The sequence below is a fragment of the Chelmon rostratus genome, chromosome 17 (genome assembly GCF_017976325.1).
Source record: "Chelmon rostratus isolate fCheRos1 chromosome 17, fCheRos1.pri, whole genome shotgun sequence".
Taxonomy (NCBI): domain Eukaryota; kingdom Metazoa; phylum Chordata; class Actinopteri; order Chaetodontiformes; family Chaetodontidae; genus Chelmon; species Chelmon rostratus.
The window spans coordinates 10,577,825-10,597,484 of record NC_055674.1 but is presented as its reverse complement, the minus strand read 5'-3'; the positions used below and the strand labels follow the sequence as shown (position 1 = coordinate 10,597,484).

The 19,660-nt window shown below is 47.9% G+C and overlaps 1 long non-coding RNA gene across 1 annotated transcript in view; it reads left to right on the top strand.

Annotated features, from left to right (window-relative positions):
* The first annotated feature begins 296 nt into the window (after window positions 1–296).
* LOC121621063 overlaps window positions 297–19,660 on the top strand; it is a 50,661-nt gene continuing 31,297 nt past the window's right edge. Inside the window, exon 1 of the long non-coding RNA XR_006007602.1 lies at window positions 297–907. This is a non-coding gene — a long non-coding RNA (uncharacterized LOC121621063). The remainder of the gene's footprint in view (window positions 908–19,660) is intronic.

The following is a 19,660-nucleotide window of genomic DNA, read 5'->3' as shown; positions in this document are numbered from 1 at the left end:
TTACTGTAAGTTAATGTAAGTGAAAGCATTTCATTATCATCCTAAGGTGTTTTACCTTTCAGTGGAACCAAAAGGAATTTAAAGTACTTTAAATTATACTTTACTGCCACTGTAACTTAAGTGTTTTTTTCTACTCGTTTTCTATTTTTTTTAAAGGTTTCAGTCTGATTTGTTCTCACATACTTGGCAGCGACAGCAATAAACTCCACATACCGTCATGCCTTGCGCGCCTACGTCGGCGGAGAGCAGCATGTGCTGGGCTGCTCTGCTCCAACTATGGCTCAGTGCGGCTCAGGCTCTTCACGGGAGCGCATCGTACCAGCGACGGAGACGCCAGTTGGAGCTCCGGCGGAGACCATCGCCGCGCCGGACCGTGAGGAGGGACCGGCTTCTTTTATTGCCTTTTGGAAATAATCGCAGTGATCGATCTGCGCGGTTTGCCAGAGCGCCAGTCAGTTTGCAAGGATACTTTGGACGCGTAAAGAGGATTTAATGTTGCCGTTACAGCACTGACACACGTGGAGGAGCTATTATTATTAATATTATTATTATTGGTCAAAGTTGATGATGGCAACGTCTGATGGATTCAGCACCCGAGCTGTGAATTATCCTGTCGGATTTAAGGAAATACTGTCTCTTACACGGGATGAGTGGTGTCCATTACTCCCGCTGCCCAACTCCTTCTGCTGGACACGCCGTTTGGCGGACAGACGAGTCTCTTGGGATACTTCACGCGTGTGGCCGGGGTCATGAAGGGCCAACGCCGTGATACGCTTTTCGGAAATCGATATTTGGTCACGGCGGATTCGGGCGCAAGGAAAGGAATACCCTGGAATATATTTTGAAAGCGATGCTCAGCAGATGTCCGGCAGTTTGGATAATGACTACGCGTCTCCTCATCCAGCAGGTACGTGAGCGAAAGAGAGTTACCTGCGACTTCTGCGCGCTCGGGGGCGCAGAGGAATTTCTTTTGGGGGGGATTTTAAAGCGTGCAGCACAGTCCAGTGCGCTCTGGGGGTGTTCCAGAGGGGTCCCAGCTGGAAAGTAACTCCTATAAACAGCTCCTATAGCTATTTCCCAAATTAAAGAAAACGAGACCCTCTGTTTCAGAGTGTTTAAATAAAGGTGAAAGACAATAAGATTAGAAATAAAAACATTAAACAAAGGCTGTTTTGACCAAAGGTTCTGTCGTTATCTCCCTACACACCCATTTGGCCTACATCTTCACCACCAAATCACACTTAACAAGCGAACTCCTCTCCCTCGGGACTAGGACAGCTATTCTTCAGTTATGTCTCATGAGTGTCTGTGGTGGGGGGCGTGTTTCATAGACGGAGTCAAACCTCCGGTCTGCGCCGCGTGTTTAAGTTCACCTGTTCGCGTGAGAACACTGCTCCGTTATTCTCTTACGCGCGCGCATCTCTCCCCTTCAATACTGACTGGCTGGTTCAGTTTTTGAACGCTGTTGCTGCCTGATGACACACACACACACACCTGCAGGACTTGTCCTTCCCCTGACGTCGCCATACACCTGCAGTGCCAGGTGTCCACAGACCAGTCCCAGAACCACGACCTGTCATAAGTTGTGAAAGACCAGGTGCAGCAGAATAACTGAACAGTGTGGATACAGTGACCAGCATGCGTTCCACCCACCTCTCCTACAGTGACTCCATTCAGGTGAGGGTAAAACGGTCGGGGTGGGGGTGAAGTCATTAGGGCTACCTGGCTAATGGCGTGTGTATGAGATCAACTCCGTGCTGCTGTTCGCGCACAGACAGATTTGCATGATGCTGCGTTGGAGCTGGATCCTACAGGTGCATGTGGTCGCGCTCACTGGTGAGCCCTGTATGGTGTCACACGCTGGCTCTCCATGTAGGGGAATACTGTGTGCATACTGGCATTGCATTCATGTTAGGTGTGTGTTCGTGCAAGTAATCTGATGAAGCGACCACCTTCCTCTTCCTTCACCCCTCAGCTGGCACTCCTCAATCCCGTCCACGTCCTCTGCAATGGAGAATTCCACCTATTGTTGGGGCAGGGGACAGAGCCCCACTATATGTCTGTATACAGCGCAGAGCACAGACCAAGCACCCCCCGCCTCCTCCAGCTCAGCACCCCCCATACACCCCCTCCATTAAAAATCTTCTCCAAACAAGACCCCCTTTCTCCACTGAAGAGGGACCCTCTGTCTAATGCCAAGTGACTCTCATGGCCAGCATTGACGGTGGGACACTTGCTTCACAAAAGGAGCTGAAGTGTCAAATAAACTCGGTCAGAGCCCCCGACACACAAGAATTCCTTTATCTGGCACCCTGGGAGGCAGACAAAGACAGACTTTGTGTCAGTGAGCAGGCCTTGACTAAACACTGGGGCTTTTTTTTTTTTTTTTTTTTTTTTTTTTAAACACTCCTCACAACTTCTGCCTCTTCTTCCTCCTCCTTTTGTTTTTTGAACGGCGGAGCGGGAGCACGTCTGCTGACGTGACCCCCTGCTCGCCCGGCATCTGTCCTGCACGCTGCCAACACCACCCCTGCACCGTATAAACACAGATACGCCCTTGCACGCCCACTCTCACACGCCACCCGCTTGGAACTGTCTGCCGGACACCAAAGCAGCGTCTCAATAGATGCACTTTTCTTTGGGTTGCTCTTGTTTGTGTCTTGGGTTCGCAGCTGAGAATAGCAAAGCAGGAATTTGCTTTCTCACATGGCTGAGTGTGCTGGCTGAGCTGTCATATGATATGCTTGTGGTGAACCGCAGCAGAGAGCCGTATACACACCAGGGTCAGGCTCACTTAACAAAGCTGTATTTACTCCACTCAACGTTTAATATGAACCCTCTCATCACTGTCGGAGCTTAGATTCACCTGCATTGTCATCTGTTGTATAAGTGTTACATAATGAGCTTTCTGAGCTCATAACGCCTTCAGTTTTGGCAATTTTTCACAAATTCTTAGACGGCGAACACCATTTTCACTGACTTTAAAATGTTACCTGGACAAATCAGGTAATGCACACACTTCACACTAAATGTACACACACTCTTTCCACACTAGCGATCTTATGCAACGAGTCTACAGAGGCCTGTGGTCGGCTCCTTCAAGTTAAAAAACCCCCCACTCGCCTGTATGAAAGCGAGCCCAAAGTGCTGGAAAATGACCTCATACGGCGTTGAGACGCCGCCGAAGCAGCACCACTGCGAAAATGCTGCGGCCCAGAGCTGGAGCTTGGCGGCCCCATTTGGTAGACGCGTGCATCAGGGCCCCCAGGCGTGCTAACACAGGCCTGCCAGGAGAGCGATGGTCCCCAGCACAGTGGTTAAGGTAAACAGATCGAGTTGCTGTGGTCGAGCGTGTTAATGGTGTGTTTATGAGCTTAAGTTGAGTGGTGATTTATCATGTCTAAGCTCAAGTCTCACCTCGGGTCCCTGGCCTTGATCGGGCTCAGTATCTGGTGTGTGTGTGTGTGTGTCGTTGCAGGCAGGTGACAACGCTGACTGAGCAGCGTGACCTCCCAGTGAACTGCGTCTCAGTGTCATGACCGTGTTCGCCCGCCGAAGGGAAATGGAAAGCAATAGGGACATTTATTACGCATTAACTGCGCCCTGTTTTTGTAGCAAATGCGCCTTCAGCGTTACCTCACCGAGCCTGCGGGGCACGAGGCTCACATCGCAGGAAAATATCCTTCCATCATGAGTGTCAGATAACCTTTTAATGAGCTCAATGAGAAACGTCAGGCTGCGAGAAAAGCCGCCGTGTATCCTTTCATATAGAGAGCGCCATTTACACTCAGCCTGTGTGTGTGTGTGTGTGTGTGTGTTTAGAATGAGCTCTAAAGTTTGTCTGAACAGGAGAACTGTCATTTATTAGTAGTGCAGGAACAATGGGGAGCTTGTCTCCGGGGTGGTGGGGGCCAGAGGGGGGGCCAGAGGGGGCCGGCGGAGCCAGGGGAGGGTGGCCTGAGATTGGGCAGCAGCCTCTGACCAAGAACAAGCCCCTGTCTGATGGAGAGAACTGCTGACCCTTCCTGAGTAAAATGGCACCTTTGTTTCGAGGTGTATGTGTTTGTGCCTATGTGTTTATGTGTGTGTGTGTGTGTGTGTGTGTGAGAGGGAGAAGGAGAGAGGGGGTTTGAAAAGCTGGGAGCACTGTGTAAAGTGTTGTTTTTTTTTTTCTTTCCCCCTCAGCGCTTTCGTGATTTTCCCTCCATTTGTGTTTTTTCTCTCAGCTGCTAAGTTTTGCGGTAGCTTCTCACGGCAATCAGCTTTAAGGAGAAACGTGTGAGAAATGGGGGGCGAGTTTACGAGTTATCTGACACGAAAGCCTCAGAACTCCTCAGAACTGGCCAGAATTGAAAATTTTATAGATGAAATGCGCAGCGTTTCGAGGAGACGCTCTTGCTGTCAAAATGCCAAACATGGATGTCTAATCCTCCCGTGATGCACAGCAGAGGAGCATGTCCGTCATGCTACACAAAGCTGTAGCCCTCTGTGATGCCATGACACCAGACCACCGCTTCAGACTAATTAGCTGTTTTGTGTTGTCCGCTGGCCTGTTGCCACCGTCTGTGTGGTGCTTTCCTCCTCCCGGCCTACCAACAATTGTCTCCTCAGTCTCTAATGATGCTCACGAGGGAGAGATGCTTTGTTTAAAGAAATATGAGGGAGGAGGGAGAGGAGGTGTAAGTGCCGGTGGGGTAATGGCAGCAGATTGCTGATTTCCTAAAGGGAAACCACAACTTAGAGGGTGGCGTGTGTAAATGAGGGTGTTGTCCCGCTTTGGGAGCTATCAGGAAGTGGGAGGCTGAGGGAGGCAGACGGCTTGAGGAGTGAGAGTGTGGCAGCTTTAGAGGAAGTGGTGAACATGAGTGGGGGATTCTTCGAAATGATGCCTCAGGGCCTGACACTTCTTTGATGAACATCCTCCTGCACCTGGCGTTGAGACCTTTTTAACTCAACTCCGCGCCTCAAGGCCCTCCATTCCAAATCGTCCCACCCCTCCTGTCCTTGACCTCCCATCTAAGCACATCCCCAACTGAACTCTGCAGGAATGTAAGAAAAAAAAACAGAGTGTGGGAGAGATGGAGAGGTGCGGAGAGGTGAAAGGAAGATGGGTGGAGGACAGGCGCACACAGTGCAAACAGCAAAGACACAGGGGCATCTCTGTCGGCCCGGACGCAGACAGACAGCGCTCCATTCAGCTGCAGGAAGGCTGCACGCACCACCCGCCTCCCTGACACTGCACAGGCGAGGAAGCAGCGCTGTATAACTGTAACTCCCCTCATTAGCACATGTGGATGGAGTGTGTGTGTGTGTGTGTGTGTCACTCTGAAGCCCCCCAGGTGTATGGTGCTGGACCTTCAGGTGTCTTCTTTGAAGCTGCCTCGCATGCAACAAAAATCAAGCTTTAAAATACCAGACATTCCTCCTGCTTCTTTCCCGCAAACCGCCCTCGCTCGTTCCCTTCGTGCTCCCGTTTTGGAGGGAAAATTCCTCCCTTTGTATCACGCTCTCACAAATGTCACATTCCACCGAACCTGTGACCACGCTCGGCCTTTGCTGAGCCGGGTGTGGGTCGCCGTGGCAACGCCACCGCGTTTCCAGCGAGTCACACCTACACAAGCGTAAGCCATCCTCATTCAGCGGACGACCACCCTTTCACTTCTCTTCCCTTTTCTTTTCCCTCTCAGTGGGGAGGATAAAGGAGACATTTTCAGTGTGAAGAGGAGCGTGAAATTTCCTGCGTGACCTCCCCGGGACACAGCGGACCACCAGGCTCCTCAGACGACTCTGTTTATGTGTGTGTGTGTGTGTGTGTGTGTGTGTGTGTGTGTGTGTGTGTGTGTGTGTATGTGTGTGTGGGAGAGAACAGTTTTTAGTGCATGCATGCTTTTATTTGCCTTTGTTTAAAGGAGATCGGATGAGGTCCGGTTACACCCGCTTTCACATAAAAAAGTGCAATTGAGGCAGATTGTTGACGTTTAGGAGGTGCACACAATTTCTCCTGTCACATTAAAGCTGCTTGACCAGGAGGCGGATGCTCCTTGCGGGCCCGTATGCCATGTGGTCAAGCTGCCACAGGGAGCCCTGAGCTCCTGGGCGATGCTGTGGAGGTAGAAGAACTGGCTGTCAGTGTCCCCGACCAGACGCTCAGATAAGCATACAGTTCCAGAGTGCTGTAACGACAGCTAAATGGACTGGAGGCTGTCCAGACGTCAGGCTGTCATCAGCAACAGGCTCTGCAAAGAAGACAGACATTTGTGCTCTTTAGCGGGTTGGATTTTGTGTCACATTCGTTTGAGAGGATTCAGATCTTACGACAAGCTGATGGGCTGCATTTTGTCCGCATGAAATCGTTATGTTGTTAAAAGTAAAGAGCAAAGATGGCTATGTTCGAGTGCAACCTGGAGTTGATGTTGGGAGTTGTGCATTTGTTTGACTCTGCTGCACCCTTGTGGACAAGTTGAGTAATGGCAGAACAGAGAGTTTACTCGGCTGCATTTCCCCTGGCGGCCACTAAAGATCTGTGGCGCTAACTGTGAACCTTAGTTAGGATGAAGGACTCCAGTTTGTGTTTTCTAAATGAGTGTTTTGCAACTGTTAACTGTGTCAGTTCTGCTCAGATTTCATCATCCAAGTATAACATAAAGGTTCTTCATAGATATTGAATAATATTTTTGTCTAAATTTCTCAGAATGTAATCTAAATTCCTCTTTTAAATCTTTTTAAAATCTACATTGTCCCAGTGATATTTGATATTAAATACAATATCCATAGCTATTAAAACAAATGCATGAGTGAAAAATGACTGACATGAAATTCAAAAAAGGAATCTAATCTTTGTTGGTATAGATTTAAGCCCTCACAAACACATGTGCCATCTGCATTTGAATACATTAAAAATGTGTCATTTAGCTATTGTTGCCACCTTTATAAAGCCTTACCTAACTCTATTTCTAACACCAACTATAAAATTAATCAGAATACTAATGCATGTACAACATATCACAACATTGTCAGGATCTCCTGAAACTGTACAGTTCTCGGTCTGTGTGTCCAAATCTCACGAATCCAGCACTGAACTATGAACTGAAGGTTTTATTATGAAAAGTAAATGATATATTTGACTCTTACAAAAACTACCTTTGTGATGATGATCAGATATCAATCACGTTTTGGCCTAATGTGTTTTTTTTAACTGCAAACCCACCCACTGCACTAACTGCAACTTGTTGAAATGTGATATAAACAAGTTGCAGTTAGTGCAAGGTTGCATGTTTCTCAGCGTCTTCAGATTATATCAGACTGAGAAATGTATTTCATGCATTTCCAATTACAATGAAAATAGAAAGTAAGCAGTAATTAAAACACAAGTGCAAGGTTAAAACTGGTTCAGAAATACAAATACAATATCTATCCAACTGTGATAGTTATGTTTTTGGTAGGTTTATTGTTGCCTTGCAAAGCAGGTCAGGTTTCTGGGTCATTGGGTCATTTAGGTCATTAGAATTATCTACATGAGTGTTGCTTTAATGTTTAGATGGACAGATTGACTATAATACTTATTTGCACCTGTGATTCCAGTGATGTTTTCCACACACAAATGAAATGTGAAGGAGAACATGGCCAAGTTTTTCTAGTATTTCATACTTGAAGGCAACAAAAACGCATCACTTTCTTCAAACACCACTAGAGGTCAGAGTTTGATCTTTGTTCTGAGATATACTGGAAGATTCCTCTGCTTTCTCGCTCGCTGTTACATGTAGCACAGTACGATTTAATATATTTTCATATCTCACATCAAAGTGGAGTTTGAGCTCTGTATTGTGTAGAACACGTGTGGAGGTCAAAGCCTTTACACGGCTCTACCTGCCTGCTTTTGGCTCGGCTGCATGCAACAACAGAGCTTCACTTCTTTTTCTTGCCGTGCACAGTGTTACAGTGCTACAGTTGACTGCATCACCCACAAGGTGTCACTTTTGCATAAGTGAACAGGTAGACAAGGTCCTCTACAGTACATAGAGCTGTGTCCTGTCTAGTAAACATTGTGTATCTCCAAATTTGGTGATTTTCAAATTAAATTTTCCTGATATACTGAAGGATTAATATTCCTTTTTGTCTTGAGGAAATTCCCCCTCTTCTTTAACAAAATAAACTATTTAAAACCCCTCTTGGTTTATCTTAAAATGAACAAAGCTGAAAACAGGCTGTTTTTCTGAGCTCGTGAAAAGTAGACTTTTTTAGAGATACGTGGTTCTTGCAGGACAGCAGGGCCACAAACGCAAGATGATCTTACAGAACATGGTGCATTGCAGTATATAAAGTAGTTAAACCGAGCTCAACCTTTATCATCTGCAGCACTAAAATGCAATATCCATGAATCAAACAGTAATATTAATTCAGAAACATTATAAATAATATTAAAACACTGTTTGGGACTATTTTACTGCAGAATGAGTACTTTCACTTTTGATTCTTCAGGTAAATTTTGAGGATAATGCTCAGATATTTATAATTCAGTAAGTTTTCCCAGTGTGGGTCTGAATGCTCAGCACATTGGGCTCTCTAGTGGCCTAAAGGTTAGTTTCCAGTTTCACCACTAGATGGCAATGTGGTAACATGAAACGTGGTGCCCCCTCTGGAAAGTAAAAGCCATTTTGCATGTTGAAGTAACCCTGTGATCTGTGGAGTAATGGATGCAGATTGCTGTTATTATCTTCTTATTGCCCCTCATTCCTGCTCATCTCCCTTTGAAGATCAAAGTGGCCGCGTGCCTCTGTGTGTGCCGACACCGATAAACCCAGAGTGAACTTCAATAAAGCCAACTGTTCACATTGTACATCTGTCGCTCCTGACCCTCTTCCGGCCTGAAATGCTGTTGAACCGGCAGAGTCGACTGTTGCGCGGCCCTTCGTGCTGATTGCTCGAAGCGCGTCAGCGCGAGAGATTTCAGAATAATTTAAGCAAATTGGGCAAGTGATTTGAAATGTGCGGAGTAGAGGAACAAACACAAGGGCTCAGCGGTGATGTGGAAACAGCAACCAGACCTGTTGTTTGAATCTTGATACAGAAACTTGGCAAGTTGTTCGACTCTTTGTTGGCCTCACTCCTCCTCTGTGAACTTCAGACATTACAGAACACGGAGAATGAATGAGAGAAAGGTACAGGTGACATGGTTAAGGAACAGGTGGGGCCGCTTGTGATTGGATGGCGGCAATGGCACGAGCATAATGCCACCTACAGTTTAGTTCCCACAGGTGGCCTGTATGTGTGTTTCTTAGTATGGTAGTTCATAATCATTGTTGTTTGTTGCTTCATGCATGTGTTTGAACTTATAAAACTTTAGCAGTTTTCAGTGCCGTCAGATCTTTAAAATGATGAAATACAAATGACTCAGCTCTTTTGAATGCATTTCCTTTTGAATATTGAATGTCAGAGTTTCTTTTCAGGGCTGCGTCGCTCGTTTCGGAAGGCCCAGTCCTCCGCTTCCTCACGGCGCGCTCGCTCCATTGTTGAACGCTGACCAGTTTGCTTTCAGCGAATCAGATTTCAGAGCATGCAGTCATTCAGGTTCCTGTCAGACGGAGATTATGGCAAGGAGAGTCACAGGAAGGAGTTGTAATCACAAGTGAATCGTTAATCTGCGTGTTGTGTAACTGTGCGCACATGCAGCGTGTTTGATGCGAACTGTTTCACTCACACTCAGTTTAGCCATCTGTGCTGTATTTCATGTGCGCACATGTGCAGCACGCCGTCTCAGGCTGCTGTAGATTAAGTGCGTGTATCAGTACGGTGCGCATGTACTTTAAACATGTAGCCACACCTCTTGCGCAGGTGCAGGTGTAGGTGTATGTCAAGGTGTTCATAATCTGCAGCTAATCAGATTTCGCCTTTTGGGTTTGTCACTAAGGGGACTTTAGCCACCTTGAAGAGCTACACACACACACACACACACACACACACACACACAGCCCTCTGCATAACCTTTGTAATATTTCATACACTGTGTGCAATTCCTCTGAATCTCTCTTATCTACGCCCTGCTTTCTCACCAACACCAACATCAAATGCCAAACTGCGGCCTTATCAGAGCTGCCGGCCGATGTTTGCTTCTGCTGCTGTTCTTTCTTTTTCACCTCTTTTCTGTTTATTTCTCATCGAAAGTGCAACTGCCCACGCTGCCCACAGTTCACTTTCACGTCTCTGTGGAGGGCCTGTTGACATTAGCGCCCGCGTCAAACCTCATACATTTCCAGAAGCCAGTGGTTGCAACACTGCTCCCAGCTGCTTATCCGTCCCATCTCTCCTAAAGCTCTCCAAAATTACTCATCTCTACACAAAAATTGATCATCTAAATCCCTCAGCGGCTTTTGATAACAGCCACCGCAGGCTAGCAGAGCCGAGAACCTGACCAGACGTGTCCAAGGCAGGCAGGCAGGCAGGTACTGTGGCAGCTCGCTTGCCTTTAGGGAAGAGATCCGTGTTTTTCCCAAGCTTTTTTATTGCAGACACTGTGTTGAGGCATAGCAGAGCGGGAAGAGTGAACAAGTCAAGGTGGAGCTCTGGTAGAGATACAGAGGAGGAAGTCTGGGTGTATATCTGTCAAGTGGACGGCATCTGTAAACCTCTGTCTACTGTTCAAGTTAATCATTGACCCCGGACTCTCTGTCTTTCTGTACTTTGCAGGCGAGCAGCGTTTTAGGAAAGCACTTGTTCATTAGCTGCTTTTTTCACTTTTGAAACCCAGACTGCACATGCTGGCTGTTGTACCAACCACATTTTGCAGCAGTGCAATAAAGCATTACACGGTGAGCCTTTCTCTCTAACTATTTCTTTTGGTTCTTTGCTCCCTGTGGTTGACGTTAATGGGGTGTTGTTAGTGGCAGCAGCTCCTTTACAGGTCTCCTTAACGTACGTAGCACCCCCCGCCTCTCTCTGCTCAACGCCGTTCCACCCATCCACTGGGTAAACCCCGCTGTAACACTGGGCCTCCTCGGGTAACGCTGGCAACACCCCAATTAGAAATCAGGGGAAACCCTGCTGCAATGAAAATGAATAACTACGCCTTGCGCCGATGCTGCTACCCCCCGTCGACGCCGCAGCTCTCGGATCAGCAGCAGCCAAAATGGGGCGCATGTGTGTTGGGGCATGGACAGCTGTGGAGGGGGAGTCCGGAGGAGACACATAGACACATGTGCGTGCACACCCCAGCGCCAACGTATACACACGAGGAGGGCATTAGCAGCGGTGCGCGGCTGCTGTAAGCTTGGGTTTCAGCGCGGTGGAAGGAGGGGAGTCTGTGTGAGGTGGGAACGTGTGTTTGTGTGTGTTCCTCTGTTCGTTTACAAAGCCTGCGCTCCTCCACCGTAAGCGCTGCCAACCTCGCCTCCTCCAGACATCTGTCTCTCCCTCTCGAGCACGCGCGTGCCCACGCCACCTTCTCGGTTAATCCCCGAGTCCGTGCAAGCTGCGACTTGAAAGCCAAAAAAATCTGTGCATATTAAACGGCGATCCACCACCAGGCGTAATCACAACTGTGACATTTCTAAAAGCAGTATTAATTGTGTGTTATGTGCATGGCGTGGCCCGTAAAGGCAGGGAGGCATGTGGAAGCACTGATGTCGAAGTAGCTGGTTCCACATGTTTACTGTTACTCAGAGGCTTGACGGGGAGCCCGGTGGCCTTCAGGGACAGGGTGAAGGTCGCTCAGGTGAGGCTGGACTTTTCCAGAACTGCGGCGCCACCCATCGGACCTGCCGGCCTGCGCTCCAGCGGCCTCCAGGTCGAACCGCGGTGAAGAGGCAGGGAGCAGATTGAGAAAAGGCTTTTGGAAAAAGTGAGCGAAGTGGTCGGGGACCTGGTGGTTACTGATGGCAAGCTTCCCCTCCCGCCAGCTGCCAGCTTATCGACTTTAACGATGTGAGGGAGCGATGGCCGGTCCCTCTGCCCCCTGGGTCTCCGCGTCCTTCATGCCCGCCAAGGCAGCAAGAATGGCAGCAGCACACCAATAAAGCCCCACATGGTACTGATTGAGAGGTATTAAAGTTCCCTTTCCCTCGCTCGCGTTCAATCATTCACTGAATCACGAAGATCAAAGAAATTGAAACGGTCCTGCACTTTTGATAATCTTTACGCCTCAAATGTACTGCCTCTGTGTCGATTTCTTTAATCAGCGAATGAATCAGCTTTGCTAAAATAATATAAACACCATCCTGGGGCCTAACTGCCTTTCCAATAAACACTTTTTCTTTTTGCTTTGTTTTTGCGAAGCCTTTCTGTGGGACACTGTGGGGCAAAGCTATCTGCCAGCCCCTTCGCTCCAACTCTAATTTCCATCCCACCTTTCCCTATCAGCTCCTGCGCTCTTTGGCTCTTTGGCTGAGCTGTTTTGGAAGGGGGCAGCATTCATTTAAGAGTCAGATATAAACAGGCATTAAAAGGCAGCGTGGTCTTAATTAGCTGAAGCTGCTCTTATGTTTGGTGTGATTGTGTAATGTTTATACTTAAGTGTGTGTGTGTGTGTGTGTGTGTGAGAGAGAGAGAGAGTGTGTGTGTGCACGTTGCGTCAGGCGAGTTTTATTGCCCTGTGCCATGTCGTGACGATGCTGAAGTGAGACGAGCAGAGGCCATTCACGCAGAGGCGGACGAGCCAGCGGACGCCTGCCACAGTGATATCTATTAGTGTCACCAAGATAAACGTAGCTTTTCTAGCACCTACAGTATATATGCACCTCTTTGCAACGTTGTGATGACCATAACACGCGAACACTGTTGTCTTTCCTCACAAATGTCTTGCAACTTTCCTGCCGGGTTACTGTTTTGTGAACGGCAACAGAAAACGCAGCAGCCACCGGGGTTTGTGACGCAATGCGCTGCGAGCGTAGCTTTAGCTCGAATGCAAACTGTGTGCACATGCGTGCGCTGGGGGCCGGCGATCCACTCGTCAAGCCTTCCTCGTCCTGACCACAGTTTCTCAGGTCCACGTCCAAGATCTTGCAGCCATTATCGTAGAGAGATAACTGTCTAGCTCCTCTTATGTAGCTCTACCTGCCCCTGTGCCGTACAGTGAAGCAATGACATTTGGCCCAGCCATAAAAGAGCAACAAGAGCCATAAAAGCACCTTACGATGTCTGGGTTTCTGTAGCCAGGCTATTAAGCTGTAAAGCCCTATTGTAAAAATCTAGATTGAACCGATACAGTTGGGGATGAAAAGGGGCTCACTCAGCCATACTTTCATAAACCTGCAGTGGGCTTGGTTTTTACCGGTAAGCACACGGGAAAATTCTTTGAATTCCCTGGCCTCACACCCGTGCTCTACTTTTCCCGCCATGCGGCTAATACCTCCGGCTACACAGGCTTGTTTGACGTCACAGCAAGATCGATGAGTTCCGTAAATGGTTGAGTTGTTGCTTCTGACCCCCCGGTTTGAGATGTTTTATAGTTTGAACATTGGACTGAGTCTGTAGATAAAAGGGTGTGTGCCTAGGCACCTTTAACGCAGCTACTACCGTGTAGGTGGGCCAGATCTCCAACCGTCTGACGACGCTGAAAGCCGTCCACATGTGTGACGCTCTCCTGCCCTTTCCCTTTGTCCCTCACCTCCTCTATCTATCTTTCTATAATTGTGTCCCGGACCCAGACATGTCCATAAATAAACGGGGTCTCCCTCTCCTCAACCAGACCCAAGCCATGTTTATGTTCAGGCTTGTGTTGAGGAGGGGGGGGGGGCGTCTGGACCGCTGGGCCTGCCTCACCGCCTCTCTCCGGGCTCAGGTGGAATCAAGATGTGCCACCGAACACCAGCATCTGCTTAATGGACGAACATGGGCTTCAAACATAAGCGACGGGTCATTGGAGATATATATATATTTTTACTTTTATTTAAAATTAAACAACCCTTGACTCGTGTCCCGCACATTTTTGCTTCTACACTTTGCACCATCTTAGCATAGCACTTAAAAACAAAACAGCCTTAGAGAAACTAAAAGACCCAGATGCGAAGAAGTCTCTGTTTTTCAGATCAATACACGCACACGGCGCCTGAACGTCTTTTCATTGCAATTAGAAGGCAAACTTTACCATTTGTTCAGGATGCCATGAGCTTCCAGTTCCTGCTTTCCTCTTACCCAATCCTTAAAGGAAGTGCGAGACAGACAGTGGAGGAGATTTTTGGTTTATTTACATTAGCTGGATGTGGTCTCCTGGTCTTCATTTCATTTGGTCCAGGAGCCACGCTATTAAAACTAATGAACACTTATTACCCCGAGTTGGATCCCGAGCTCCTTGCTAAACATCCCCTCTGTAGCTGTTTGTTTTACTTGTACCTGATTATTCAAACAGAGCAGTAAAACATGTGGCTGAGCCTTCGCCCCTGGTCTTTACAGGTTGTCTCATAAACAGTCTGATCTATGATATGTGATTGGACATGAGAGCCGCAGTTTTTATACAGCGTTTAGTTTTTATTGCAAACACGGGTGGTCTTCACTTTTCCTCGCTAATCATCTTGGACTGAGTCCAGTATTTTTTCAATGCATTTATTGTACAATCCGATCTCCTGTGTTGAGTTGTCGGGGATACTGCGTCATTATTAGAAAAGCTGTTTCGGTGTTGAAAGCGCCGCAGTATTTGTGACGCTAACGGCCTGTGTGCATTTTAATGTTTCTTGTCTTGTTGGCGGAGGGGGTGACTGATTTTGTTGCTCTGCTCTAATCAAGACATCTGCTTTGCAAATGTTAGAGCGCGTGGAGAGCAGGATTCCTCAGAACTGACACGCAGATTAATGCGTTGAGATGTTTAATGCCGTTGACGAGTATAACGGCATGCTTTGCTCTCCTTTATATGATTGTAGATATAGAAAACATGCATTTAAAAGTGTGCTGCTTGTGCTCCACTGTCCAGAATACATACATGCCTCATTTGCATGAGCTTACATTGCAATTATTTATTTATCCAGATATGCAGTTTGTCCCAGTTTGCCAACTGTTACACCTTGTGGCCTGATAACTTTATAATTGTTTGCTTATTGCCAGGTGTCAGACGGGAGACCGTAGCGATTAACTGACAGATACTTTCTGTGTGTGCGCTCGTGCTTATGTTCACGCGCTCGTGTGTGCTTGCGATGCGCCACCGCAGGTCGGCGGTGGCGGTGGAGAGTGTCGGCGAGTGACACATGGAAGTGCGCGTCTCTGTCCCCTCGCTGAGACCTTCGTGCTGCATAAATCAGCCCAAACAGCTCGGGTATTGTTGAGGGAGGGAAAGAGGCCTTTCTTCTGACTCGTCTGCCGACGTCTTGTGGTTTTTAATATGATATGCGCATACGGAAAGCACGGTCAAATAAACAGCGTGTTAAGTTTCCCCCTTGTCTGTACCAATCCATCAAAAAGAGATGGAGCTCGACTTTCATCTCCTCCCTCTCGCACTTCTTCACCCCCGCCGAACCCCTCCCACTGGCCCCGCAGCCCCTGCCATCCCCAGCTGGAATTTCCCTGGAGTCAGAGTTAGCCATTTCTGCTCGTTTTAACCTAATTAAATATTGTTAGAAGGCATGCGGCTTAATGGCACCTTTGTTTGTCGAATGTAAGATAAAGGGAGTGTGCGCCTTTGCGAGAAGGGGGCCAGGAAAGAGAGAAGAGGGGAGGAGAGAGTGAGCTCAGACAGAACGGAGTGATAAGCCTGGAAATGAGAGGCAGATTGAGGGAAGGACTGAGTGAAAGATAAAAAAAAAAAAAAAACTTTCCTGTCTGCTTCTCTGCCAGTGACATTACCTCTGCACCCTTGAGGAGGAAGCATATCAGCCCTTTTCACTGAAACCTTATATCGTGAAATTAAAAGGTAGAGCTTCACGGGCTGCTATGTCTAGGTCAAAGCGATGGTTCCAACGCGCTTGTATTACATTTCATTTAACATGCTATCATTGTAAAAATCTGTAATTAGATATAGAACACAAGGCACCACGCCTATAAATCTAGCACGATTATAAAGGCCTGTGTTGGCTTGATACTCGGACTCCACCTACGTCAGTGGCACAGCTGGCACTCTGTGACTCTGTGTGTGTGTGTGTGTGTGTGTGCTCACAGGTTTTTACACTATATCAGTCCCTGTTGTACTTAGTCATTCTACAGCGCTGCTCTTAAGAGTTTGAAGACCTCGCCACAGCACGGAACCTTCTTTTACAGCCCCGCTCCCCTTGTTTGTACTGAAAATCATAGAACATACTGGCAAGTCAGCAAACAATGGAAAGAACAGATTAGAACATTACGGCATGACGTGACGAGAAAACGTGTAGTGCACGAATGGGCCCCGGGCAGCTGTGTAAAGCAACGTAAAGAAACGGAGAGCTGGAGATACGCGAGCCAAGGACAGGCCTATGGAAAGAGTTCCAGGTCCTCGGAGCGTCTTAACCGCGGCTACTGGTGGAGGAAATACTGAATCCTCTCTGCAGGGGCCTTCCTCTGTTCTCTCCTGGAGAGAGGGTGCCTGATAGCGCACGTTTTTCTTGGATGCCTCACAAAGTCTTTCCTCCTTCTCCCCACACATCTGAAGATGTATTTTTATCATGGAACAGATGACAGGGGTAATCCTTTGGTGTCCTGCCACCCCTCCCCCCAACTGACCGTTCACTTCCTCTTTTTGTTTTGCTTTCCCTCTCTTTCTTTACCCCCTCTTATCAGCTAATCCCCGCCTGTATAGAAACGTCAATTAAGAAGCTTAGTTGATAGAAAACGAGACCATTTTGGATGCATTGAATGTGTGAAAATGCAGTAAAAGGGGGGGTTGTGACTGGCCCTCCAACCAAAGAAAAGAAGGAAATAGAGCCCTTTTGGTGGGATTCATCTACCAGAGGAAGAGTCTGTGTCGCCGGCGAGAGGCTGGGCACAAAAAAAATTCAGCCCAGAAATCTCCCGTCCCCGGCCGGCTTTGTTACACAAGTGGAGGAATTCAGGGATTTGGGGATATCGGACGTCACAGTCACACACTTTTGTAACTGTAGCATTGCGGACCTTAGCATTCCTGACCTTTGTCTTAGATGCAGGAAAAATGGCAGCATCTCGCGCAGCAGCGCACACAGTTTCAGATCTGCTGACTAAGATTAAACAGAAATGACCCGGCTTATGACGTGGCAACAAGGTGTGACTAAGAACCACAGTATTATGGTTTTAAAGCTTTTAGCCATCTACTTCTCTCGCACTGAGGAATATTTCCTTTCACAAGGCCAGTTTCAAAAGCGGTTTTCAATCAGCAGTTCACTACTTCTAGTTTCAGCAATGTCATTTTAAAAGGCCTTTTGCTCTGAAGTGAATAAAGTCAATTAAGTCAAGTTAGGATTTCATTATATTGCATTCAGAGTTACAGTTTCTATGCTGGAGTCAGTAGTTCTGTGTGTTTGCTTTCACTATCATGCAAGAACACAACTAGCAGTGATTTTGCTTTGCTCTTTCCTTATCTTATCCCAAACTAGATTCGTACTCGGCACCCACTTTTTTTCGGCAGTACAAGTACATCTAATCCACCTTAAGTGGAATGAGTGGCAGGCCGTTTCTGCTGTGAAGTCTGAGATTCGGCTCGGGGTGAAAGAAATGCTCTCTGTGTACAAAACATAACCGAAATGTGCTTTGGAACAGACTTCGTGCTGTGCTGCTGGGAGAGGAGAGAAGGGGGGAGTGGGGGGGTAATTGCCACATTAAGGGGAAGGAATTCAAAATAAATTTAATCTCCCAATCCCTTTCACCCCCCAAGAGGTTTACAGTGAGCATGCTCCGTCTTGTTATGAGACACAAGGAGAGTACAGAGAGGGTGAAATGGGAGACGGGAAGGGAGAGGGTGAGGTCCCGATCGAGGTAACCGACTGGCTCCCGACCAGGTTGAGCTTCTGTGGGAAGGCTCGCACAGAAGGGCCAACTTTGTATGCAAAAGCGGAGTAGTCATCTCTGAGAGCCGTGGTTGTGTATCTGTGAAGTAGCACTAATGACCTTTGCTGCCAAAGCCACATTTGCATTTACTCTTCTCTGCCGGAGCCTTTCCCACAGTGCCTCACTCTGTAGCTCAATAGTGTCATCAAGGCCCAGAAGCATGTCTGCGCCCTAACCAAACACACTACACCAGCTAATTGCACCCGCTGGCACATCTTCAAGAGAAGGAAGGAGAAGTGCAAGGAGTGCGGACATCATTAAAATCAGCTGCTAATGTGTTTGGTCGGACTTTAAACTTGCCAATTCTGGGGTCACGACGGAGCATGATTGAAAACCAGACTTTTCGCTAACCGAAGGCGTTCTTAAGCACAAATTCCCCCTTGTGATGTCTTCCCGTCCCATTTTTCCGTCAACTGGGGACTTGCTGAATAAGCATTTGCCGTCTTGGACGTCGCTCCGTCCTGCTCTTTCCCTGGAAATAACTCCAGGTGAGTGGATCGCCCAAAGCCGCGGCGAGGCTGCGTCAGCTGGCGAGCCGCAGGAGCAGGGTTAAAAGGCCTGCTGGATTCTACTGTATGTCATCGTGTGGTTTGGGCTCTCGCTAGGACATATGGTGTGGTGTGTTTTTTAGAATGTAATCATTCCTCCTCCTGCAACAACACCGTTAAAACTTTCTGCATGCTGGGGGAAGAATTCAGTCAAGAGCCCTGCTGACCCAGACACAGCAGAGCATAAACAATGGAGCTCGGGCCTTGGCAACGCACACAGCACACATGGACACTCAACAGCGCACGCTTCACCCCGTGCGACTTTTGTTTCTGCCCAAAAAGCTGCTCCAGTTCCTGCAAAACTGCCCAGAGTAGTCTCAATGTTGCGTGACCATCTTTTCTGCCTCTCAGCTTTTAGAAATTAGCTCAAACGTAGGTGATCGGTGCCTGCATGTGGGCCCTTTCGAGCGGTTTTACTAGTGTGGCATGTTTACTTGACCAAATGTAACCTGTAGTATTCTGATGTGAGTCATCTTCCGCTGTCAAGGAGGGACCAGGAGGTCACCTGGAGTTCTTACCTCCAGGAGCACTTTAAGTGACACTGATTTGCCTCTTAGGTAGTAAAGGTAATTAAGATAGTTGCACAAGCCTATAATTATGGCCTCTCCCAATGCGTCACCCGTGTACATCCTCTCTTTCTACACTCACTATCAGCTGTAAATATCTATCTACTGTATGTAATTGAAAACCTGCTCCCCTTATGGCACTTAAGATATTGTTTGTTTCTGGCGTTGCTGTTCTCAGACAACAAAAGAGGAAGAGACACTCCTCACGTCTTGCCTGTTCAACATTTAATTAGCAGCCCCTCTGTTTGACAAATGCTTCCTGTAGAAATGCCGCCGTGGCGCAGGAGGATTGGCAGCGTGATTGAATGGGATTGTCTTCGCTCCCCCCTCCAGCTCATTAGGGAAACACCAGCCTTCAGGGTTCCAGGGTGCTGACAGGCTGATTCGGCGTGATGGGGTGCCCCGTGCATGAACGCGCTATCCCCTCGGCTGCCGGGTGAACACTGCGCTCTGTGTTGATGGGCACGACGGGCACTCAGATCACGTTTCCAGCAGAAGCAGGAAGTGAGAATTGGAGGGTTCCTGTTACCAGGCCCCTTCTTTCCTCCCGGTCCTACACGGAGCCAAACTCAAACCATGTGTGTTCTCGCCCCGTGGACCTCCGCGCACAGCCGGCCGGGCTGACTGGTTGGCAAGTGC